This window comes from Sander lucioperca, chromosome 23 (assembly GCF_008315115.2).
Source record: "Sander lucioperca isolate FBNREF2018 chromosome 23, SLUC_FBN_1.2, whole genome shotgun sequence".
Lineage (NCBI taxonomy): Eukaryota > Metazoa > Chordata > Actinopteri > Perciformes > Percidae > Sander > Sander lucioperca.
This window is the reverse complement of record NC_050195.1, coordinates 13,130,185-13,156,374: the sequence shown is the minus strand read 5'-3', so window position 1 is coordinate 13,156,374 and position 26,190 is coordinate 13,130,185. Positions and strand designations below refer to the sequence as shown.

The window sequence follows — 26,190 nt, the reverse complement described above, 5'->3', positions numbered from 1 at the left end:
ATACTTTAATTCCATTATGCCTAACTACAATATATGTAAAACACACAGTTCCTACTGCAGTATGTTGTTGTGTACAAAGAGCTGACAAAAAGTGCTGGGCTGAGCAGCATTGATGATGAAGTGTGATGACATTGTTTTTATTCTCTGCCTTGCCTTTCTCCCCAGCAAGTCAGTATGCAGCACCCAGGTCAGACCCTCGGTGATGTGGACACCAAGATCCTTGAAGCTGTTCACCCTTTTCACTATGGACCCAGTTATATTTAGTGTGGTGTAGTTCAATTCCCTGCTTTTTCCCAAAGTCCACTGTCCTCTCTTTAGTCTTGCTGACATTAATGAGTTGTCCTGACACCAGCAGGACTTTTGTGTGTTCACAGTGTATTTAGTGTGCTTTCTTTGTCTGGTGTCGGTTCGTTGTGGTACTTTATGTAAAGAAGTTCTACCTGTGGCTTGTAACCTGTATTTTCATGTTCCTTTATAATCCTGAGTCTTTGATTTTTGCCTGCTACCCAGGGTCATTTTTCTTCCATCCATCCATCCATCTTTGTCCACTTATCTGGGGTTGGGTCGCGGTGGCAGCAGGGGACCCCAAACTTCCCTTTCCCGAGCCACATTAACCACCTCTGACTGGGGGATCCCGAGGCGTTCCCAGGCCAGGTTGGAGATATAATCCCTCCACCTAGTCCTGGGTCTTCCCCGAGGCCTCCTCCCAGCTGGACGTGCCTGGATCACCTCCCTAGGGAGGCGCCCAGGAGGCATCCTTACCAGATGCCCAAACCACCTCAACTGGCTCCATTCGACGCAAAGGAGCAGCATCTCTACTCCGAGTTCCTCACGAATGACTGAGCTTCTCACCCTATCTCTAAGGGAGACGCCAGCCACCCTCCTGAGGAAACCCATTTCGGCCGCTTCTACCCTGGATCTTGTTCTTTCGGTCATGACCCAGCCTTCATGACCATAGGTGAGGGTAGGAACGAAAATTGTCCGGTAGATCGAGAGCATCGCCTACTAGCTCAGCTCTCTTTTCGTCACAACAATGCGATAATGTGAATGTAATACCGGCCCCGCTGCACCGATTCTCCAACCAATCTCGCACTCCATTGTCCATTCACTCGCGAACAAGACCCTAAGGTACTTCACTTGGGGTAAGGACTTATTCTCTACCCGGAGTAGGCACTCCATCGGTTTCCTGCTGAGAACCATGGCCTCAGATTTAGAGGTGCTGATCCTCATCCCAGCCGCTTCACACTCGGCTGTGAACCGATCCAGTGAGTGCTGAAGGTCACAGGCTGATGATGCCTTCAGGACCACATCATCTGCAAAAAGCAGCGATGAGATCCCCAGCCCACAGAACTGCAACCCCACCCCACCCCGACTACGCCTTGATATCCTGTCCGTGAATATCACAAACACGATTGTTGACAAAGCGCAGCCCTGGCGGAAGCCAACCAGTCAGATTTATAAAACCGTGTGTACGCACATCTGTAAGCAATGTTCACTTTATAAATCAGAGATTACCTACAAGTGTGCATACGTGGATCAGCCTCTTATCCCACCCTGTACATGCCCATTTTTAACCATAAATAGTCAATGCAAAGCACCTCATGAATGCTGATCAGTATATGAATGACACTGGCAGTTGTTAGACCGAATCGTGACGACTGGCGGAGAAAAAGCAAAAAAACTTCTCAGACATTCAGGAATTGCTGCAAATTGAATTAATTAATTTCGGCCTGTTCTTGCACAGTGTAGGGAAACCTGATCTATAACTACATGTATTAATAATACGTCCAAAACGGCAGGCATTACAGCATTCGGGGACAGCTTCAATATACCAGACGTATATGCACGGTCCCGGCGCGATGCCCGCTCTACTGGACCCAATTCAGTACATAGATCCAAGAGCTCAGCTTTAGGGAATCTAAATCGGCATATTAGCCAGTCATCGTCATGGTCCCTGAAGTCTCTTTTTCTCCTGAGTCTTCCATTGGGGGTTAGTCCTCCTGCAGGGCCAGCAGTGCCATTATGCAGCATTACCACGGAGGGGTCACCGCAGAATTTATATGTTTACAACAATTTGTGATTGTTAACACCTTGCCAAAATCACAGCATTAATGGTATCCCCCACCCCGAGATGCAATTTAAAGACGAAAGAAAGTGTAATAGGCAAACACACTTTCTTCATGCAGGTTTTGTCACAAACAGTATTAAAGTTCGGACTGATAACAAGGACTTTAAGTGTAACGATTGCGCGAGAGCTTATACGGCTGTATTTTCAGACTTTGACATTTGATGATATATGCACAGTTTTAAAGACCGATATTTAGTTATTTACACTGTGTTCTGCTAATTTTATCTTTCTAATGCTAGGGTATTTGATGCTATCTTGTAATCAATGCAGTCGGGCCATCTTCTCCTCCTGCGCTCCGTAGCGGACAATGTGACGGTGAGACAGCACCGATTAAACATTAAGAACACATTTTTATTTAAGATTTGAGTTGGAGGTGTTTATGGAACAATTATCACTCAGTACAAGTGCAAATAACACTGCTGGATATAACCTTCATGGTAACGTGGATGATATGAAGTGAAAAAATGTGCGTGAGGCATCACTACTTGAAAATATTACGAGTAATCGTTATTTCCATTTACTTTCTGTAGTCACCATCTGCGTCGCCAATTCCTATTTTGTCTCCACACACATTTTCAGCCCCGTTTTGTGCATACGCCACATTTATAAATGAGACCCCTGGTCTGTTGTTCCACGACCAGGAGGGAATCCGCATTGTTCCTCTTCAATCTGAAGTTCGACTATCAGCCAAACCCTCCTTTCCAGCACCTTGAAGTAGACTTTACCAGGGAGGCTGAGAAGTGTGATATCCCTGTAATTGGCACACACCCTCTGGTCCCCCTTTTTGAACAGGGGAACCACCACCCCAGTCTGCCACTCCTAAGGCACTGTCCCAAACTTCTATGCAATGTTGAAGAGGTGTGTCATCCAAGACATCCCCTCCACACCCAGAGCTTTCAGCATTTCTGGACGGATCTCATCAATCCCCGGGGCTTTACCACTGTGGAGTTGTTTGACTCCCTCAGCGACTTCCACCAGGGAAATGGACGACAATTCGGCACTGCTTTGCCTCTTTCACGGCAGAAGAGAGTACGTTTTTCTTTTTGTCATTAAAATCATTCATACCCTCTGCTGCCTCCTCGTCAACTTTCTGCACACCAAATCTGCACCACCCTGACAATTAGTATATCAAAAATCATAATTGCCCTGAAAGAAGTGATAGGAAATATCCTTTATTTCCTCAAATTATTTTGACAATATTGTCAAAAAAATTGAAGAGGTCTTGCTACACCTCTGACCTCAACTCTGACACATGGCCCTTTAAGAGGAAATCAAAGTATGTTGCATTATGTATAAAAACTTGTACATTATGTTTTATCTTGCTATGAATCTGCTGATAAAACTTGCTACTGAAAAAACACAAAATACTCATTCTCTTTAGAAGAGCTGTCAATTCAATTCAATTCAATTCAATTTTATTTATAGTATCAAATCATAACAAGAGATATCTCGAGACACTTTACAGATAGAGTAGGTCTAGACCAAACTCTGTACTTTACGAAGCCCCAACTATTACAGTGGTTGCCTCAAGAGCAAGCATTAGCAGTAGCTATTGCGACAGTGGCAAGGAAAAACTCCCTTTTTTTGTTAGGAAGAAACCTCGGACAGACCCAGACTCTTGGTAGGCGGTGTCTGACGGCACCAGTTGGGGGAGTGGTGAATGGTGGCAATAATAGTCATAATAAAGATAGTGAAGCAGTGATCACAATGGTAGTCATAGTAGTTCATGTCATAGTAGGGCACAGCAGGGCGTTACGGGGTGTAGTGTGGCACAGCAGCCTGGGTGGACGCGGTTGGACGCGGCAGGACGCAGTCGGACACTGCGGGGAAACGCAGAGCGTAGCAGGGTGTAGTAAGTCCATAGCGTCAGCTGCACCCAGGACCCCGGTGTAGGTGCCACCCAATTCCAAGGCGATGTTCTGGGTGAAGAAGAAGCAAAGGGACGCCGGGGAGAAAACTCCCCAGAGCTAGGTTAGTAACAGGCATTTCTGGGACTAAGATGCACACAAAAGGAGACAAGTGAAAAGAGAGAAGAGGGAGCGGCTCATTGTGTCCTTGGAAGGAGCTTCCCACAGCAGTCTAGAGTTATAATAGCATAACTAAGAGAGGCAGGCTAAAGAGAGGGGCCCTGGACCGGGCTCGTACTCTCCCCTGCCGGAACGGGCTTGTACTTCCTGCCTCCCTCTACTCTACTCTACTATGCTGCAACTCCTCACTCCCTAACTATAAGCTTTATCAAAGATGATGGTTTTCAGTTTATTCTTAAATGTGGCGACGGTGTCAGCCCCCCGAACCCAAGTTGGGAGCTGGTTCCACAGGAGAGGAGCCTGGTAGCTGAAGGCTCTGGCTCCGATTCTACTTTTAGAGACTCTAGGAACCACAAGTAGCTCTGAGTTCTGGGAGCGCAGTGCTCTAGTGGGACAATAAGGTACTAAAAGCTCTTCTATGTATGATGGTGCTTGACCATTTAGTGCTTTGTAGGTCAGGAGAAGGATTTTAAATTCAATCCTGGATTTTACAGGAAGCCAATGCAGAGAAGCTAATACAGGAGAAATGTGATCTCTTTTGTTAGTTCTTGTCAGAACACGTGCTGCAGCATTCTGGATCAGCTGGAGGGTCTTGAGGGACTTATTTGAGCAGCCTGATAGTAAAGAATTACAGTAGTCCAGCCGGGAAGTTACGAATGCATGGACTAGTTTTTCAGCATCGTTTTGAGACAGGATGTTCCTGATTTTGGCAATGTTACGAAGATGGAAAAAGGCTGTTCTTGAGGTTTGTTTTAAGTGGGCGTTAAAGGATAGATCCTGGTCAAAAATGACTCCTAGATTTCTGACAGTAGTGCTGGAGGCCAGGGCAATACCATCTAGGGTAGCTATATATTTAGATAATGAAGTTCGGTGGTGCTTGGGTCCCAGCACAATAACTTCCGTTTTGTTTGAGTTCAACATCAGAAAATTGTGGGTCATCCAGGATTTTATATCTTTAATGCATGCTTGAAGTTTAGCTAACTGACCGCTTTCGTCTGGCTTGATTGACAGATATAATTGGGTGTCGTCTGCGTAACAGTGAAAGTTAATTGAGTGTTTCCTAATAATATTGCCTAGAGGAAGCATATATAAAGAGAATAGAATTGGTCCAAGCACTGAGCCTTGAGGAACGCCATGGCTAACTTTAGCGTATTTGGATGGTTTATCGTTAATATTAACAAATTGGGATCGCTCAGAAAAATAGGACTTAAACCAGCTTAGTGCGATTCCTTTAATGCCAACTAAATGTTCCAGTCTCTGTAAGAGGATGGTATGGTCAATAGTGTCGAATGCAGCACTAAGATCTAATAAGACAAGTACGGAGACAAGTCCTTTGTCAGCAGCAGTTAGAAGGTCGTTAGTGATTTTCACCAGTGCCGTCTCTGTGCTATGATGCATTCTAAATCCTGACTGAAAGTCTTCAAATAGACTATTTCTATGCAGAAAGTCACACAATTGATTAGCGACTACCTTCTCAAGGATTTTGGAGAGAAACGGGAGGTTAGATATAGGTCTATAGTTGGCTAAGACCTCAGGGTCGAGGGTGGGTTTTTTCAGAATAGGTTTTATCACAGCTACTTTAAAAGACTGCGGTACGTGACCCGTTAATAAGGACATATTGATCGTATCTAGTAATGTGGTGTTGACCACGGGTAGTGCTTCTTTAAGTAGCTTCGTTGGAATGGGGTCTAAGAGACAGGTAGTTGGCTTAGCTAAAGAGACCCTTAACATTAATTGTTGGAGGTCTAAAGGATAAAAGCCGTCTAAATAAGTATCAGGTCTTATCGTTCTCTCTAGCCCTCCTGCGCCCAATGGTGAGTCGTTGGAAGCTGTGGGCAGAAGGTGATGAATTTTTTCTCTAATTGTTATAATTTTATCATTAAAAAAGGTCATGAAGTCATCACTGCTCAGAGCTATAGGAATAGATGGCTCAATAGAGCTGTGACTATCTGTCAGCCTGGCTACAGTGCTGAAAAGAAACCTTGGGTTGTTCTTATTTTCTTCTATTAGTGTTGAGTAATAGTCTGATCTGGCATTTCTGAGGGCCCTCCTATAATTTTTTAGACTATCTTGCCAATCCACACGAGATTCTTCCAGTTTGGTGGAACGCCATTTACTTTCAAGTTTTCGTGAGATTTGTTTTAATTTGCGAGTTTGGGAGTTATACCAAGGTGCTAGTTTCCTTTCCTTCATCATCTTCTTTTTGAGAGGAGCAACCGAGTCTAAAGTAGTCCGTAGGCAGGCCGTAGCAGCGTCTACAAAGTTATCAAGTTGGGAGGGACTAGAGTTAACATAACAGTCCTCTGTTATATTAAGGCATGACATTGAGTTAAGTGCTGTTGGAATAGCTTCCTTAAATTTAGCTATAGCACTGTCAGATAAGCATCTAGTGTAGAAACTTTTATTTAATTTCGTATAGTCTGGTAGTAGGAATTCGAAAGTTATTAAAAAATGGTCTGATAATAAAGGATTCTGCGGAAATACTATTAAATCGTCAATTTTGATGCCATATTCTAGCACAAGGTCGAGGGTGTGGTTAAAACAGTGCGTGGCCTTATGCACCCTCTGACTGAAACCAATAGAATCTAGCAGTGAATTGAAAGCAGTACTAAGGCTATTGCTCTCAATGTCCACATGGATATTAAAATCACCTACAATAAGTACTTTGTCTGATTGAAGGACTACGCATGATAAAAACTCTGAGAATTCAGATAAAAACTCAGAATATGGATCTGGTGCTCGGTAAACAACAACGAATATAATTGGCTGTACTGTTTTCCATGTTGGGTGTTGAAGATTAAGAACAAGGCTTTCAAACAAGTTATAATTTAGTTTAGGTTTAGGATTAATTAACAGGCTCGAGTCAAATATGGCTGCAACTCCCCCTCCTCGGCCTGTCAGAAACGGATCCCGTCTCATATGTCTAGTTAGTTTAAATAAACAACTTTTTGACTGATTTATCTGTGTGTGACCTCCCTTTTGTCGCCGGCCTTGACCCAGGCAGTAACACAATGAACAAACAAATTATTAAATATTGGTCCACAGGAGGTCAATAATGACACCTCATCTATACCTCCAAGTAATTCCAAGATTTATTTTATGATAACAATAATAACAATGGCAATATTGAGTGAATCTACTTTGTTTGCAGCTCTACATTAAAGCTCAACATAAAAAATGTATTGTGGCCATATTAATTGGTACATAACTGCTACACAGTCCTTACGAGGAATTTTCCTTGGTTGTTGGTATATAAAAATTCTAAACATTACCTTGAAATACACAAACAATAAATATATAAACAAATATGTACTTATAACTGTTTAACATTAAGAAAAGAAAAAAGAGGCTGTATTGATTAGTCAAGAATGGTGCCAAAATGTTGAGGGATGTGCAAAAGTTCAAGATATATAGAATGTGCAGAGGACAGGTATATAGTCCAGGATATAGGATAGAGCTGCAAGTAACTGTGTGCGTTAAAATTATTTTCTAGCTGTTGAAAGAACTACAGATGAAGCGATCTAAATTTTCCCCTCCAAGCCATAAGCCAGCCAGCTGTCAACCGGTTGCCTCCCAATATCACTTCCAGTCCCCCCCCCCCACTCCTGCGTCCTGACAGGGTGTGTCTAAATTCCACTGTAAACACCCATTCATTCACTTGCAGGGTTTCCCCATGAGGTGGCGCTTCCTTCACAAAGTGTAGTGAGTGAGTTAAGCTACCATTTATTGTACATTACAGTTTTTCTCAATTGCTAAAACACTAAAACCCATTGGCTGAACAAAGTTCTCAGTTGCCTAAGCTCATTTAGCTAATTGTGCAGTCTGTTGTCAATACCTTAAACCGTTTCACATAGTAAAACACAATTTGCAGATCTCACTTAGACCTTTCAGCAAATCTCTAAACACATTCTCATTCTCAAAACACATTCTGCCCTCTAATGCACATGTCATCCATACTGGTCAACACAAGTAGCAACAATCAAAGACAAATAGAGAACACATGTCATTGATTGAACACAACCACTCAAAATTGATTTCACTTGTTTCAAATGATGTGACACAACCAACATAAGCCAGCTCAGAGAGCAAACAGGTTGTTGAAGGTGGGAAGGAGAAAGTCTGAGAATGGATAGATGAAACAATGTGAGAGGACGAGTGCGTCTGCGAGGTGTCAGCGCTGGATACGGCACACAAGAGGCTTCTTCCCCCGGTACCTTTTAGTATTGTATACTGTAGTACAGTGCATTGTAGGCTGTATACTGTACAATGAACAAATTGTATGGCCCTGAACATTGTGCTTTCTATTTGTTACTGTAACAGTACTGACTGCTCAATAGATTTTGACTGGTTGCAGGTTCATATCAACAAAGAATTACAAGAATTACAGTATCACAGAGACAAAGGACAAGTTTGTGAGATGCAGGGTACAGTACTGTAAAAATAGGGGTACAAGGAGGAGGAAGAACAAAACAAATGGCAAAGAGCAAAGCAGAGTAGTAATTTCTCAATTTCAATTTTGAGCTACTATGATAGAACATGTTTTCGTGATGGAAAAATATGAAATTTGTTTTGAGATTAAAAATGCACTTCTCCCTGAGAACTATATGTTTTGAACAATGTGTTTTCTGTTTTTTGGTGTATTGTTAACTGACTGCTGTGAAAGTTTCATTTTGCAAGAGGAGTCGGAGGTTTTGTAAATAGTTCTTGAAGATGAGGTTTTGTGTTTAATATTTTCAGAAAATGGAGCAATTTTCAAAAATTGTGTTTTAGCAATTGAGAAAAACTGTAAATGACGCTTTACTACACTGAGACACTCCCCCAGAGACATGTAGCAAATCAAGTTCATTCCAAGTCAATGATGTCTGTTATAAAGTAGTTAAAGACTACTGTAGTTTTGTTCTCCAGTCTCTAATCTAGCTATATTTTTGAGTTAGTCTATTTAGTTATTGTAATTTAGCCTTTAATTAGGCCTATTTATTTATTTTACCGAGGCAGAGTTAAAATGTAGGATATATATGTAACCATGTTCCTACGGTTGCAATTTTACATACATTATAGCAAAATTAAATAATAAAATTAAAGAATGTTTTGCTCTCTTAACTAGTTAATATAAACTGAGGAAAATATTGAATTTACTGTGCTGCTCAAAGGCGACCACTGTCAGCTATACTAAAAAAATTAAGGGTGAAATGTTTCTTGCATGTTACTTAATAATACCCCTTTCACACCAATGGCTCAATCAGGGATACCCAGGTCGACTGTATTTTTGAATGGGTTAACCCTCCATGATCTGCTCGGCTTCGCGACCAAGGTAGCAAGTGGGTTTGATCAAGGGTCGATTTCAATGTGAATTGCAGACGACCTTGGTCGTTAACAGCCAGGGCGGGACAAATTATTCGTCACAGGTCACTGCACACTTTGAAAAAACAGCAACATAAATTTTATCTCAATGTGCTGGGTTTTCAAAATAGACTGTATAAAACTAGGATTTCCACAGGCAGCTTCAACATCAGCAGAGCGGAGCGGTTTAATTCATTTCTGAACAGTACGTGCATTGTATGTTTCTTACATTTCAATGGGACTCTGACTTTGAATTCCAATATTTAGCATACAAAAACATACCGCATCTGATGATGTGTCAGTCATTTTGCTGATGGTTTCTTGATCACAGCAACTAGCATGTTCATTAACATGAAGTTGCCTGCAATGCATACCAATGACCGTAATGAGTGATAGGTACATGGACTGCTCCTGAATGACTTAAAAGGCAGGCGCTTGATCTTCAAGCCACTACCACTTGCATTTGTTTCATTACTTTTTGAGGTTGAGCTGCACATGTATGCATATCAGGGTATATTCCTATTATTCAGATATTGGGGAAGCTGACTCATGCGAACATGTTGAAGCTGGCCGTGCATTGTATTTTTCTTACATTTCAATTGGACTCTGACTTTGAATTCCAATATTTAGCATACAAGAATAATCCACAACTGACGATGTAGCAGTCATTTTGCTGCTGGTTTCTCGGTCACATCAACTAGCATGTTCATTGACGTGAAGTTGCCCGTCATGTATCACAAACCTGTTGGATGGGGCATAATATATATTTGCCTATATTTCATCAAGTGACCTGCATACCAATGACCCTAATGAGTGATAGGTACATGGTTTGCAATAGTCTACCTTCTGATATCGGTCACACCACTTGTGTTATCTTTGGGCTGGTCTATATTCTCCTGCAGAAAGATAGTGCCCAGAGTTGGCTCATTCCTGGTTATTTAAGCACAAAACGTCCCTGGGTGGACTTGAACCACCTTCCTTTCGGTTAACAGCAGACTGCCCTGACCTATTGCGAAACAGAAACTGCTCCTGCTTAACTTTAAAGGCGGGCACTTGATCTTCAAGCCACTTCCACTTGCATTTGTTTTATTACTTTCGAGGTTGAGCTGCACATGTATGCATATCAGGGTATTTTCCTATTATTCAGAAATTGGGGAAGCTGACTCATGCGGACACGTTGAAGCTGGCCGTGCATTGTATTTTTCTTATATTTCAATTGGACTCTGACTTTGAATTCCTATATTTAGCATACAAGAATATTCCGCAACTGACGATGTAGAAGTCATTTTGCTGCTGGTTTCTCGGTCACATCAACTAGCATGTTCATTGACATAAAGTTGCCCGTCATGTACCACAAACCTGTCGGATGGGGCCTTATATATTTGTCTATATTTCATCAAGTGACCTGCATACCAATGACCCTAATGATTGATAGGTACATGGTTTGCAATAGTCTACCTTCTGATAGAGGTCACACCACTTGTGTTATCTTTGGCTGGTCTATATTCTCCTGCAGAAAGATAGATCCCAGAGTTGGCTCATTCCTGGTTATTTAAGCAGATAACATCCCTGGGTGGAATTGAAACACCTTCCATTTGATTAACAGCAGACTGCGCTGACCTATTGCCCCACAGAGACAGCTCCTGCTTAACTTTAAAGGGGAAGCTGACTCATGCGGACATGTTGAAGCTGGCCGTGCATTGTATTTTTCTTATATTTCAATTGGACTCTGACTTTGAATTCCTATATGTAGCATACAAGAATAATCCACAACTGACGATGTAGCAGTCATTTTGCTGCTGGTTTCTCGGTCACATCAACTAGCATGTTCATTGACATAAAGTTGCCCGTCATGTACCACAAACCTGTCGGATGGGGCCTTATATATTTGCCTATATTTCATCAAGTGACCTGCATACCAATGACCCTAATGAGTTATAGGTACATGGTTTGCGATAGTCTACCTTCTGATAGAGGTCACGCCACTTGTGTTATCTTGGGGGTGGTCTATATTATCCTACAGAAAGATAGAGCCCAGAGTTGGCTCATTCATGGTTATTTAAGCACAAAACGTCCCTGGGTGGACTTGAACCACCATCCTTTCTGTTAACAGCCGACTGCGCTGACCTATTGCGCCACAGAGACTATTCCTGATTGACTTAAAATTCGGGCACTTGATCTTCAAGCCACTTCCACTTGCATTTATTTCATTACTTTTTGAGGTTGAGCTGCACATGTATGCATATCGGGGTGTTTTCCTATTATTCAGAAATTGGAGAAGCTGACTCATGCGGACATGTTGAAGCTGTTATCTTTGGGCTGGTCTATATTCTTTGAAGTTGCCTGTCATGTATCACAAACCTGTCCGACGGGGCCTTATATATTTGCCTATATTTCATCAAGTGACCTGCATACCAATGACCCTAATGAGTTATAGGTACATGGTTTGCGATAGTCTACCTTCTGATAGAGGTCACGCCACTTGTGTTATCTTGGGGGTGGTCTATATTATCCTACATAAAGATAGAGCCCAGAGTTGGCTCATTCATGGTTATTTAAGCACAAAACGTCCCTGGGTGGACTTGAACCACCATCCTTTCGGTTAACTGCCAACTGCGCTGACCTATTGCGCCACAGACACTGCTCCTTGACTCTGACTTTGAATTCCTATATTTAGCATACAAGAACAATCCACAACTGACAATGTAGAAGTAATTTTGCTGCTGGTTTCTCGGTCACATCACCTAGCATGTTCATTGACATAAAGTTGCCCGTCATGTACCACAAACCTTTCGGATGGGGCCTTATATATTTGTCTATATTTCATCAAGTGACCTGTATACCAATGACCCGAATGAGTGATAGGTACATGTTTTGCAACGGTCTACCTTCTGGTAGAGGTCACGCCACTTGTGTTATCTTTGGGCTGGTCTATATTCTCCTGCAGAAGGATAGAGCTCAGAGTTGGCTATTTAAGCACAAAACTTCCCTAGGTGGACTTGAACCACCATCCTTTCGGTTAACAGCCGACTGCGCTGACCTATTGCGCCACAGAGACTATTCCTGCTTGACTTAAAATTCGGGCACTTGATCTTCAAGCCACTTCCACTTGCATTTGTTTCATTACTTTTTGAGGTTGAGCTGCACATGTATGCATATCGGGGTATTTTCCTATTATTCAGAAATTGGGGAAGCTGACTCATGCGGACATGTTGAAGCTGGCCGTGCATTGTATTTTTCTTATATTTCAATTGGACTCTGACTTTGAATTCCTATATTTAGCATACAAGAATAATACACAACTGACGATGTAGCAGTCATTTTGCTGCTGGTTTCTCGGTCACATCAACTAGCATGTTCATTGACATAAAGTTGCCCATCATGTACCACAAACCGGTCCGATGGTGCATTATATATTTGTCTATATTTCATCAAGTGACCTGCATACCAATGACCCTAATGATTGATAGGTACATGGTTTGCAATAGTCTACCTTCTGATAGAGGTCACACCACTTGTGTTATCTTTGGCTGGTCTATATTCTCCTGCAGAAAGATCGATCCCAGAGTTTGCTCATTCCTGGTTATTTAAGCAGATAACGTCCCTGGGTGGAATTGAAACACCTTCCATTTGATTAACAGCAGACTGTGCTGACCTATTGCCCCACAGAGACAGCTCCTGCTTAACTTTAAAGGGGAAGCTGACTCATGCGGACATGTTGAAGCTGGCCGTGCATTGTATTTTTCTTATATTTCAATTGGACTCTGACTTTGAATTCCTATATGTAGCATACAAGAATATTCCGCAACTGACGATGTAGAAGTCATTTTGCTGCTGGTTTCTCAGTCACATCACCTAGCATGTTCATTGATATAAAGTTTCCCGTCATGTACCACAAACCTGTCGGATGGGGCCTTATATATTTGTCTATATTTCATCAAGTGACCTGCATACCAATGACCCTAATGATTGATAGGTACATGGTTTGCAATAGTCTACCTTCTGATAGAGGTCACACCACTTGTGTTATCTTTGGCTGGTCTATATTCTCCTGCAGAAAGATATATCCCAGAGTTGGCTCATTCCTGGTTATTTAAGCAGATAACATCCCTGGGTGGAATTGAAACACCTTCCATTTGATTAACAGCAGACTGCGCTGACCTATTGCCCCACAGAGACAGCTCCTGCTTAACTTTAAAGGGGAAGCTGACTCATGCGGACATGTTGAAGCTGGCCGTGCATTGTATTTTTCTTATATTTCAATTGGACTCTGACTTTGAATTCCTATATGTAGCATACAAGAATAATCCACAACTGACGATGTAGCAGTCATTTTGCTGCTGGTTTCTCGGTCACATCAACTAGCACGTTCATTGACATGAAGTTGCCCGTCATGTATCACAAACCTGTCCGATGGGGCCTTATATATTTGCCTATATTTCATCAAGTGACCTGCATACCAATGACCCTAATGAGTGATAGGTACATGGTTTGCAATAGTCTACCTTCTGATAGAGGGAACGCCAATTGTGTTATCTTTGGGCTGGTCTATATTCTCCTGCAGAAAGATAGTGCCCAGAGTTGGCTCATTCCTGTTTATTTAAGCACAAAACGTCCCTGGGTGGGCTTAAACCACCTTCCTTTCGGTTAACAGCAAACTGCCCTGAACTATTGCGAAACAGAAACTGCTCCTGCTTAACTTTAAAGGCGGGCACTTGATCTTCAAGCCACTTCCACTTGAATTTGTTTTATTACTTTCGAGGTTGAGATGCACATGTATGCATATCAGGGTATTTTCCTATTATTCAGAAATTGGGGAAGCTGACTCATTCGGACACGTTGAAGCTGGCCGTGCATTGTATTTTTCTTATATTTCAATTGGACTCTGACTTTGAATTCCTATATTTAGCATACAAGAATATTCCGCAACTGACGATGTAGAAGTCATTTTGCTGCTGGTTTCTCGGTCACATCAACTAGCATGTTCATTGACATAAAGTTGCCCGTCATGTACCACAAACCTGTCGGATGGGGCCTTATATATTTGTCTATATTTCATCAAGTGACCTGCATACCAATGACCCTAATGATTGATAGGTACATGGTTTGCAATAGTCTACCTTCTGATAGAGGTCACACCACTTGTGTTATCTTTGGCTGGTCTATATTCTCCTGCAGAAAGATCGATCGCAGAGTTGGCTCATTCCTGGTTATTTAAGCAGATAACGTCCCTGGGTGGAATTGAAACACCTTCCATTTGATTAACAGCAGACTGTGCTGACCTATTGCCCCACAGAGACAGCTCCTGCTTAACTTTAAAGGGGAAGCTGACTCATGCGGACATGTTGAAGCTGGCCGTGCATTGTATTTTTCTTATATTTCAATTGGACTCTGACTTTGAATTCCTATATGTAGCATACAAGAATATTCCGCAACTGACGATGTAGAAGTCATTTTGCTGCTGGTTTCTCAGTCACATCACCTAGCATGTTCATTGATATAAAGTTTCCCGTCATGTACCACAAACCTGTCGGATGGGGCCTTATATATTTGTCTATATTTCATCAAGTGACCTGCATACCAATGACCCTAATGATTGATAGGTACATGGTTTGCAATAGTCTACCTTCTGATAGAGGTCACACCACTTGTGTTATCTTTGGCTGGTCTATATTCTCCTGCAGAAAGATAGATCCCAGAGTTGGCTCATTCCTGGTTATTTAAGCAGATAACATCCCTGGGTGGAATTGAAACACCTTCCATTTGATTAACAGCAGACTGCGCTGACCTATTGCCCCACAGAGACAGCTCCTGCTTAACTTTAAAGGGGAAGCTGACTCATGCGGACATGTTGAAGCTGGCCGTGCATTGTATTTTTCTTATATTTCAATTGGACTCTGACTTTGAATTCCTATATGTAGCATACAAGAATAATCCACAACTGACGATGTAGCAGTCATTTTGCTGCTGGTTTCTCGGTCACATCAACTAGCATGTTCATTGACATTAACTTGCCTGTCAGGTATCACAAACCGGTCCTATGGTGCATTATATATTTGTCTATATTTCATCAAGTGACCTGCATACCAATGACCCTAATGAGTGATAGGTACATGTTTTGCAACGGTCTACCTTCTGGTAGAGGTCACGCCACTTGTGTTATCTTTGGGCTGGTCTATATTCTCCTGCAGAAAGATAGTGCCCAGAGTTGGCTCATTCCTGGTTATTTAAGCACAAAACGTCCCTGGGTGGACTTGAACCACCTTCCTTTCGGTTAACAGCAGACTGCCCTGACCTATTGCGAAACATAAACTGCTCCTGCTTAACTTTAAAGGCGGGCACTTGATCTTCAAGCCACTTCCACTTGCATTTGTTTTATTACTTTCGAGGTTGAGCTGCACATGTATGCATATCAGGGTATTTTCCTATTATTCAGAAATTGGGGAAGCTGACTCATGCGGAAACGTTGAAGCTGGCCGTGCATTGTATTTTTCTTATATTTCAATTGGACTCTGACTTTGAATTCCTATATTTAGCATACAAGAATATTCCGCAACTGACGATGTAGAAGTCATTTTGCTGCTGGTTTCTCGGTCACATCAACTAGCATGTTCATTGACATAAAGTTGCCCGTCATGTACCACAAACCTGTCGGATGGGGCCTTATATATTTGCCTATATTTCATCAAGTGACCTGCATACCAATGACCCTAATGAGTTATAGGTACATGGTTTGCGATAGTCTACCTTCTTTTTTTTTTTTTTTTTTTTAAAGAATTATTTTTTGGGGCTTTGCCCTTTATTAAGTGACGGTGGATAGATATGAAAGGGGGAGAGAGATGGGGGAAGACACGCAGCAAAGGGCCGCAGGTTGGATTCGAACCCCGGCCACTGCAGGACTCAGCCAACATAGGTTGAATGCTCTAACTGGGTGAGCTAGAGGCCACCCCGCAATAGTCTACCTTCTGATAGAGGTCACGCCACTTGTGTTATCTTGGGGGTGGTCTATATTATCCTACAGAAGGATAGAGCCCAGAGTTGGCTCATTCATGGTTATTTAAGCACAAAACATCCCTGGGTGGCCTTGAACCACCATCCTTTCTGTTAACTGCCAACTGCGCTGACCTATTGCGCCACAGACACTGCTCCTTGACTCTGACTTTTAATTCCTATATTTAGCATACAAGAACAATCCACAACTGACAATGTAGAAGTAATTTTGCTGCTGGTTTCTCGGTCACATCACCTAGCATGTTCATTGACATAAAGTTGCCCGTCATGTACCACAAACCTTTCGGATGGGGCCTTATATATTTGTCTATATTTCATCAAGTGACCTGCATACCAATGAACCTAATGAGTGATAGGTACATGTTTTGCAACGGTCTACCTTCTGGTAGAGGTCACGCCACTTGTGTTATCTTTGGGCTGGTCTATATTCTCCTGCAGAAGGATAGAGCTCAGAGTTGGCTATTTAAGCACAAAACTTCCCTGGGTGGACTTGAACCACCATCCTTTAGGTTAACAGCCGACTGCGCTGACCTATTGCGCCACAGAGACTGTTCGTGATTGATTTAAAATTCGGGCACTTGATCTTCAAGCCACTTCCACTTGCATTTGTTTCATTACTTTTTGAGGTTGAGCTGCACATGTATGCATATCGGGGTATTTTCCTATTATTCAGAAATTGGGGAAGCTGACTCATGCGGACATGTTGAAGCTGGCCGTGCATTGTATTTTTCTTATATTTCAATTGGACTCTGACTTTGAATTCCTATCTTTAGCATACAAGAATAATCCACAACTGACGATGTAGCAGTCATTTTGCTGCTGGTTTCTCGGTCAGATCAACTAGCATGTTCATTGACATTAACTTGCCTGTCAGGTATCACAAACCGGTCCGATGGTGCATTATATATTTGCCTATATTTCATCAAGTGACCTGCATACCAATGACCCTAATGAGTTATAGGTACATGGTTTGCGATAGTCTACCTTCTGATAGAGGTCACGCCACTTGTGTTATCTTGGGGGTGGTCTATATTATCCTACAGAAAGATAGAGCCCAGAGTTGGCTCATTCATGGTTATTTAAGCACAAAACGTCCCTGGGTGGACTTGAACCACCATCCTTTCGGTTAACAGCCGACTGCGCTGACCTATTGCGCCACAGAGACTGCTCCTGCTTAACTTTAAAGGCGGGCACTTGATCTTCAAGCCACTTCCACTTGCATTTGTTTCTTTACTTTTTGAGGTTGAACTGCACATGTATGCATATCAGGGTATTTTCAAATTATTCAGAAATTGGGGAAGCTGACTCATGCGGACATGTTGAAGCTGGCCGTGCATTGTATTTTTCTTATATTTCAATTGGACTCTGACTTTGAATTCCTATCTTTAGCATACAAGAATAATCCACAACTGACGATGTAGCAGTCATTTTGCTGCTGGTTTCTCGGTCAGATCAACTAGCATGTTCATTGACATTAACTTGCCTGTCAGATATCACAAACAGGTCCGATGGTGCATTATATATTTGCCTATATTTCATCAAGTGACCTGCATACCAATGACCCTAATGAGTGATAGGTACATGGTTTGCGATAGTCTACCTTCTGATAGAGGTCACGCCACTTGTGTTATCTTGGGGGTGGTCTATATTATCCTACAGAAAGATAGAGCCCAGAGTTGGCTCATTCATGGTTATTTAAGCACAAAACGTCCCTGGGTGGACTTGAACCACCATCCTTTCGGTTAACAGCCTACTGCGCTGACCTATTGCGCCACAGACAGTGCTCCTTGACTCTGACTTTGAATTCCTATATTTAGCATACAAGAACAATCCACAACTGACAATGTAGAAGTAATTTTGCTGCTGCTTTCTCGGTCACATCACCTAGCATGTTCATTGACATAAAGTTGCCCGTCATGTACCACAAACCTTTCGGATGGGGCCTTATATATTTGTCTATATTTCATCAAGTGACCTGTATACCAATGACCCGAATGAGTGATAGGTACATGTTTTGCAACGGTCTACCTTCTGGTAGAGGTCACGCCACTTGTGTTATCTTTGGGCTGGTCTATATTCTCCTGCAGAAGGATAGAGCTCAGAGTTGGCTATTTAAGCACAAAACTTCCCTGGGTGGACTTGAACCACCATCCTTTCGGTTAACAGCCGACTGCGCTGACCTATTGCGCCACAGAGACTATTCCTGATTGACTTAAAATTCGGGCACTTGATCTTCAAGCCACTTCCACTTGCATTTGTTTCATTACTTTTTGAGGTTGAGCTGCACATGTATGCATATCGGGGTATTTTCCTATTATTCAGAAATTGGGGAAGCTGACTCATGCGGACACGTTGAAGCTGGCCATGCATTGTATTTTTCTTATATTTCAATTGGACTCTGACTTTGAATTCCTATATTTAGCATACAAGAATATTCCGCAACTGACGATGTAGAAGTCATTTTGCTGCTGGTTTCTCGGTCACATCAACTAGCATGTTCATTGACATAAAGTTGCCCGTCATGTACCACAAACCTGTCGGATGGGGCCTTATATATTTGTCTATATTTCATCAAGTGACCTGCATACCAATGACCCTAATGAGTTATAGGTACATGGCTTGCGATAGTCTACCTTCTTTTTTTTTTTTTTTTTTTTAAAGAATTATTTTTTGGGGCTTTGCCCTTTATTAAGTGACGGTGGATAGATATGAAAGGGGGAGAGAGATGGGGGAAGACACGCAGCAAAGGGCCGCAGGTTGGATTCGAACCCCGGCCACTGCAGGACTCAGCCAACATAGGTTGAATGCTCTAACTGGGTGAGCTAGAGGCCACCCCGCAATAGTCTACCTTCTGATAGAGGTCACGCCACTTGTGTTATCTTGGGGGTGGTCTATATTATCCTACAGAAGGATAGAGCCCAGAGTTGGCTCATTCATGGTTATTTAAGCACAAAACATCCCTGGGTGGCCTTGAACCACCATCCTTTCTGTTAACTGCCAACTGCGCTGACCTATTGCGCCACAGACACTGCTCCTTGACTCTGACTTTTAATTCCTATATTTAGCATACAAGAACAATCCACAACTGACAATGTAGATGTAATTTTGCTGCTGGTTTCTCGGTCACATCACCTAGCATGTTCATTGACATAAAGTTGCGCGTCATGTACCACAAACCTTTCGGATGGGGCCTTATATATTTGTCTATATTTCATCAAGTGACCTGCATACCAATGAACCTAATGAGTGATAGGTACATGTTTTGCAACGGTCTACCTTCTGGTAGAGGGCACGCCACTTGTGTTATCTTTGGGCTGGTCTATATTCTCCTGCAGAAGGATAGAGCTCAGAGTTGGCTATTTAAGCACAAAACTTCCCTGGGTGGACTTGAACCACCATCCTTTCGGTTAACAGCCGACTGCGCTGACCTATTGCGCCACAGAGACTGCTCCTGCTTAACTTTAAAGGCGGGCACTTGATCTTCAAGCCACTTCCACTTGCATTTGTTTCTTTACTTTTTGAGGTTGAACTGCACATGTATGCATATCGGGGTATTTTCCTATTATTCAGAAATTGGGGAAGCTGACTCATGCGGACATGTTGAAGCTGGCCGTGCATTGTATTTTTCTTATATTTCAATTGGACTCTGACTTTGAATTCCTATATTTAGCATACAAGAACAATCCACAACTGACAATGTAGAAGTAATTTTGCTGCTGGTTTCTCGGTCACATCACCTAGCATGTTCATTGACATAAAGTTGCCCGTCATGTACCACAAACCTTTCGGATGGGGCCTTATATATTTGTCTATATTTCATCAAGTGACCTGCATACCAATGACCCTAATGAGTGATAGGTACATGTTTTGCAACGATCTACCTTCTGGTAGAGGTCACGCCACTTGTGTTATCTTTGGGCTGGTCTATATTCTCCTGCAGAAGGATAGAGCTCAGAGTTGGCTATTTAAGCACAAAACTTCCCTGGGTGGACTTGAACCACCATCCTTTAGGTTAACAGCCGACTGCGCTGACATATTGCCCCACAGAGACTGTTCCTGATTGATTTAAAATTCGGGCACTTGATCTTCAAGCCACTTCCACTTGCATTTGTTTCATTACTTTTTGAGGTTGAGCTGCACATGTATGCATATCGGGGTATTTTCCTATTATTCAGAAATTGGGGAAGCTGACTCATGCGGACATGTTGAAGCTGGCCGTGCATTGTATTTTTCTAATATTTCAAATGGACTCTGACTTTGAATTCCTATATTTAGCATACAAGAATAATCCACAACTGACGATGTAGCAGTCATTTTGCTGCTGGTTTCTCGGTCAGATCAACTAGCATGTTCATTGACATTAACTTGCCCGTCAGGTATCACAAACGGGTCCGATGGTGCATTATATATTTGCCTATATTTCATCAAGTGACCTGCATACCAATGACCCTAATGAGTGATAGGTACATGGTTTGCGATAGTCTACCTTCTGATAGAGGTCACGCCACTTGTGTTATCTTGGGGGTGGTCTATATTATCCTACAGAAAGATAGAGCCCAGAGTTGGCTCATTCATGGTTATTTAATTACAAAACGTCCCTGGGTGGACTTGAACCACCATCCTTTCGGTTAACTGCCAACTGCGCTGACCTATTGCGCCACAGACACTGCTCCTTGACTCTGACTTTGAATTCCTATATTTAGCATACAAGAACAATCCACAACTGACAATGTAGAAGTAATTTTGCTGTTGGTTTCTCGGTCACATCACCTAGCATGTTCATTGACATAAAGTTGCCCGTCATGTACCACAAACCTTTCGGATGGGGCCTTATATATTTGTCTATATTTCATCAAGTGACCTGTATACCAATGACCCGAATGAGTGATAGGTACATGGTTTGCAACGGTCTACCTTCTGGTAGAGGTCACGCCACTTGTGTTATCTTTGGGCTGGTCTATATTCTCCTGCAGAAGGATAGAGCTCAGAGTTGGCTATTTAAGCACAAAACTTCCCTGGGTGGACTTGAACCACCATCCTTTCGGTTAATAGCCGACTACGCTGACCTATTGTGCCACAGAGACTATTCCTGATTGACTTAAAATTCGGGCACTTGATCTTCAAGCCACTTCCACTTGCATTTGTTTCATTACTTTTTGAGGTTGAGCTGCACATGTATGCATATCGGGGTATTTTCCTATTATTCAGAAATTGGGGAAGCTGACTCATGCGGACATGTTGAAGCTGGCCGTGCATTGTATTTTTCTTATATTTCAATTGGACTCTGACTCTGAATTCCTATATTTAGCATACAAGAATAATACACAACTGACGATGTAGCAGTCATTTTGCTGCTGGTTTCTCGGTCACATCAACTAGCACGTTCATTGACATGAAGTTGCCCGTCATGTATCACATCACCTTATATATTTGTCTATATTTCATCAAGTGACCTGTATACCAATGACCCGAATGAGTGATAGGTAAATATTTTGCAACAGTCTACCTTCTGATAGAGGTCACGCCACTTGTGTTATCTTGGGGGTGGTCTATATTATCCTACAGAAAGATAGAGCCCAGAGTTGGCTCATTCATGGTTATTTAAGCACAAAACGTCCCTGGGTGGACTTGAACCACCATCCTTTCGGTTAACAGCCGACTGCGCTGACCTATTGCGCCACAGAGACTATTCCTGATTGACTTAAAATTCGGGCACTTGATCTTCAAGCCACTTCCACTTGCATTTGTTTCATTACTTTTTGAGGTTGAGCTGCACATGTATGCATATCGGGGTATTTTCCTATTATTCAGAAATTGGGGAAGCTGACTCATGCGGACATGTTGAAGCTGGCCGTGCATTGTATTTTTCTTATATTTCAATTGGACTCTGACTTTGAATTCCTATATTTAGCATACAAGAATAATACACAACTGACGATGTAGCAGTCATTTTGCTGCTGGTTTCTCGGTCACATCAACTAGCACGTTCATTGACATGAAGTTGCCCGTCATGTATCACAAACCTGTCCGATGGGGCCTTATATATTTGCCTATATTTCATCAAGTGACCTGCATACCAATGACCCTAATGAGTGATAGGTACATGGTTTGCAATAGTCTACCTTCTGATAGAGGGCACGCCAATTGTGTTATCTTTGGGCTGGTCTATATTCTCCTGCAGAAAGATAGTGCCCAGAGTTGGCTCATTCCTGTTTATTTAAGCACAAAACGTCCCTGGGTGGGCTTAAACCACCTTCCTTTCGGGTAACAGCAAACTGCCCTGAACTATTGCGAAACAGAAACTGCTCCTGCTTAACTTTAAAGGCGGGCACTTGATCTTCAAGCCACTTCCACTTGAATTTGTTTTATTACTTTCGAGGTTGAGATGCACATGTATGCATATCAGGGTATTTTCCTATTATTCAGAAATTGGGGAAGCTGACTCATGCGGACACGTTGAAGCTGGCCGTGCATTGTATTTTTCTTATATTTCAATTGGACTCTGACTTTGAATTCCTATATGTAGCATACAAGAATATTCCGCAACTGACGATGTAGAAGTCATTTTGCTGCTGGTTTCTCAGTCACATCACCTAGCATGTTCATTGATATAAAGTTTCCCGTCATGTACCACAAACCTGTCGGATGGGGCCTTATATATTTGTCTATATTTCATCAAGTGACCTGCATACCAATGACCCTAATGATTGATAGGTACATGGTTTGCAATAGTCTACCTTCTGATAGAGGTCACACCACTTGTGTTATCTTTGGCTGGTCTATATTCTCCTGCAGAAAGATAGATCCCAGAGTTGGCTCATTCCTGGTTATTTAAGCAGATAACATCCCTGGGTGGAATTGAAACACCTTCCATTTGATTAACAGCAGACTGCGCTGACCTATTGCCCCACAGAGACAGCTCCTGCTTAACTTTAAAGGGGAAGCTGACTCATGCGGACATGTTGAAGCTGGCCGTGCATTGTATTTTTCTTATATTTCAATTGGACTCTGACTTTGAATTCCTATATGTAGCATACAAGAATAATCCACAACTGACGATGTAGCAGTCATTTTGCTGCTGGTTTCTCGGTCACATCAACTAGCATGTTCATTGACATTAACTTGCCTGTCAGGTATCACAAACCGGTCCTATGGTGCATTATATATTTGTCTATATTTCATCAAGTGACCTGCATACCAATGACCCTAATGAGTGATAGGTACATGTTTTGCAACGGTCTACCTTCTGGTAGAGGTCACGCCACTTGTGTTATCTTTGGGCTGGTCTATATTCTCCTGCAGAAGGATAGAGCTCAGAGTTGGCTATTTAAGCACAAAACTTCCCTGGGTGGACTTGAACCACCATCCTTTCGGTTAACAGCCGACTGAGCTGACCTATTGCGCCACAGAGACTATTCCTGATTGATTTAAAATTCGGGCACTTGATCTTCAAGCCACTTCCACTTGCATTTGTTTCATTACTTTTTGAGGTTGAGCTGCACATGTATGCATATCGGGGTATTTTCCTATTATTCAGAAATTGGGAAAGCTGACTCATGCGGACATGTTGAAGCTGGCCGTGCATTGTATTTTTCTTATATTTCAATTGGACTCTGACTTTGAATTCCTATATTTAGCATACAAGAATAATCCACAACTGACGATGTAGCAGTCATTTTGCTGCTGGTTTCTCGGTCACATCAACTAGCATGTTCATTGATGTGAAGTTGCCCGTCATGTATCACAAATCTGTCGGATGGGGCCTTATATATTTGCCTATATTTCATTAAGTGACCTGCATACCAATGACCCTAATGAGTGATAGGTACATGGTTTGCAATAGTCTACCTTCTGATATCGGTCACACCACTTGTGTTATCTTTGGGCTGGTCTATATTCTCCTGCAGAAAGATAGTGCCCAGAGTTGGCTCATTCCTGGTTATTTAAGCACAAAACGTCCCTGGGTGGACTTGAACCACCTTCCTTTCGGTTAACAGCAGACTGCCCTGACCTATTGCGAAACAGAAACTGCTCCTGCTTAACTTTAAAGGCGGGCACTTGATCTTCAAGCCACTTCGACTTGCATTTGTTTTATTACTTTCGAGGTTGAGCTGCACATGTATGCATATCAGGGTATTTTCCTATTATTCAGAAATTGGGGAAGCTGACTCATGCGGACACGTTGAAGCTGGCCGTGCATTCTATTTTTCTTATATTTCAATTGGACTCTGACTTTGAATTCCTATATTTAGCATACAAGAATATTCCGCAACTGACGATGTAGAAGTAATTTTGCTGCTGGTTTCTCGGTCACATCAACTAGCATGTTCATTGACATAAAGTTGCCCGTCATGTACCACAAACCTGTCGGATGGGGCCTTATATATTTGTCTATATTTCATCAAGTGACCTGCATACCAATGACCCTAATGAGTGATAGGTACATGTTTTGCAACGGTCTACCTTCTGGTAGAGGTCACGCCACTTGTGTTATCTTTGGGCTGTTCTATATTCTCCTGCAGAAGGACAGAGCTCAGAGTTGGCTATTTAAGCACAAAACTTCCCTGGGTGGACTTGAACCACCATCCTTTCGGTTAACAGCCGACTGCGCTGAACTATTGCACCACAGAGACTATTTCTGATTGATTTAAAATTCGGGCACTTGATCTTCAAGCCACTTCCACTTGCATTTGTTTCATTACTTTTTGAGGTTGAGCTGCGCATGTATGCATATCGGGGTATTTTCCTATTATTCAGAAATTGGGGAAGCTGACTCATGCGGACATGTTGAAGCTGGCCGTGCATTGTATTTTTCTTATATTTCAATTGGACTCTGACTTTGAATTCCTATATTTAGCATACAAGAATAATCCACAACTGACGATGTAGCAGTCATTTTGCTGCTGGTATCTCGGTCACATCAACTAGCATGTTCATTGACATTAACTTGCCTGTCAGGTATCACAAACCGGTCCGATGGCGCATTATATATTTGCCTATATTTCATCAAGTGACCTGCATACCAATGACCCTAATGAGTGATAGGTACATGGTTTGCGATAGTCTACCTTCTGATAGAGGTCACGCCACTTGTGTTATCTTGGGGGTGGTCTATATTATCCTACAGAAAGATAGAGCCCAGAGTTGGCTCATTCATGGTTGTTTAAGCACAAAACGTCCCTGGGTGGACTTGAACCACCATCCTTTCGGTTAACAGCCGACTGCGCTGACCTATTGCGCCACAGAGACTGCTCCTGCTTAACTTTAAAGGTGGGCACTTGATCTTCAAGCCACTTCCACTTGCATTTGTTTCTTTACTTTTTGAGGTTGAACTGCACATGTATGCATATCAGGGTATTTTCCAATTATTCAGAAATTGGGGAAGCTGACTCATGCGGACACGTTGAAGCTGGCCGTGCATTGTATCTTTCTTATATTTCAATTGGACTCTGACTTTGAATTCCTATATTTAGCATACAAGAATATTCCGCAACTGACGATGTAGAAGTAATTTTGCTGCTGGTTTCTCGGTCACATCAACTAGCATGTTCATTGACATAAAGTTGCCCGTCATGTACCACAAACCTGTCGGATGGGGCCTTATATATTTGTCTATATTTCATCAAGTGACCTGCATACCAATGACCCTAATGAGTGATAGGTACATGTTTTGCAACGGTCTAC

At 42.3% G+C, this 26,190-nt stretch overlaps 6 non-coding genes across 6 annotated transcripts; all 6 read right to left on the bottom strand.

Annotated features, from left to right (window-relative positions):
- Positions 1-11,566: 11,566 nt before the first annotated feature.
- On the bottom strand, positions 11,567-11,640 carry trnan-guu. Its single transcript has one exon. It is a non-coding gene; the product is annotated as a tRNA-Asn (tRNA).
- Positions 11,641-17,597: 5,957 nt separating this feature from the next.
- On the bottom strand, positions 17,598-17,671 carry trnan-guu. The gene has a single exon. It is a non-coding gene; the product is annotated as a tRNA-Asn (tRNA).
- Positions 17,672-18,630: 959 nt separating this feature from the next.
- Positions 18,631-18,704, bottom strand: trnan-guu. The gene has a single exon. It is a non-coding gene; the product is annotated as a tRNA-Asn (tRNA).
- Positions 18,705-19,878: 1,174 nt separating this feature from the next.
- trnan-guu lies at positions 19,879-19,952 on the bottom strand. The gene has a single exon. It is a non-coding gene; the product is annotated as a tRNA-Asn (tRNA).
- A 2,167-nt stretch (positions 19,953-22,119) lies between these two features.
- trnan-guu lies at positions 22,120-22,193 on the bottom strand. The gene has a single exon. It is a non-coding gene; the product is annotated as a tRNA-Asn (tRNA).
- A 3,488-nt stretch (positions 22,194-25,681) lies between these two features.
- Positions 25,682-25,755, bottom strand: trnan-guu. The gene has a single exon. It is a non-coding gene; the product is annotated as a tRNA-Asn (tRNA).
- Positions 25,756-26,190: the final 435 nt, after the last annotated feature.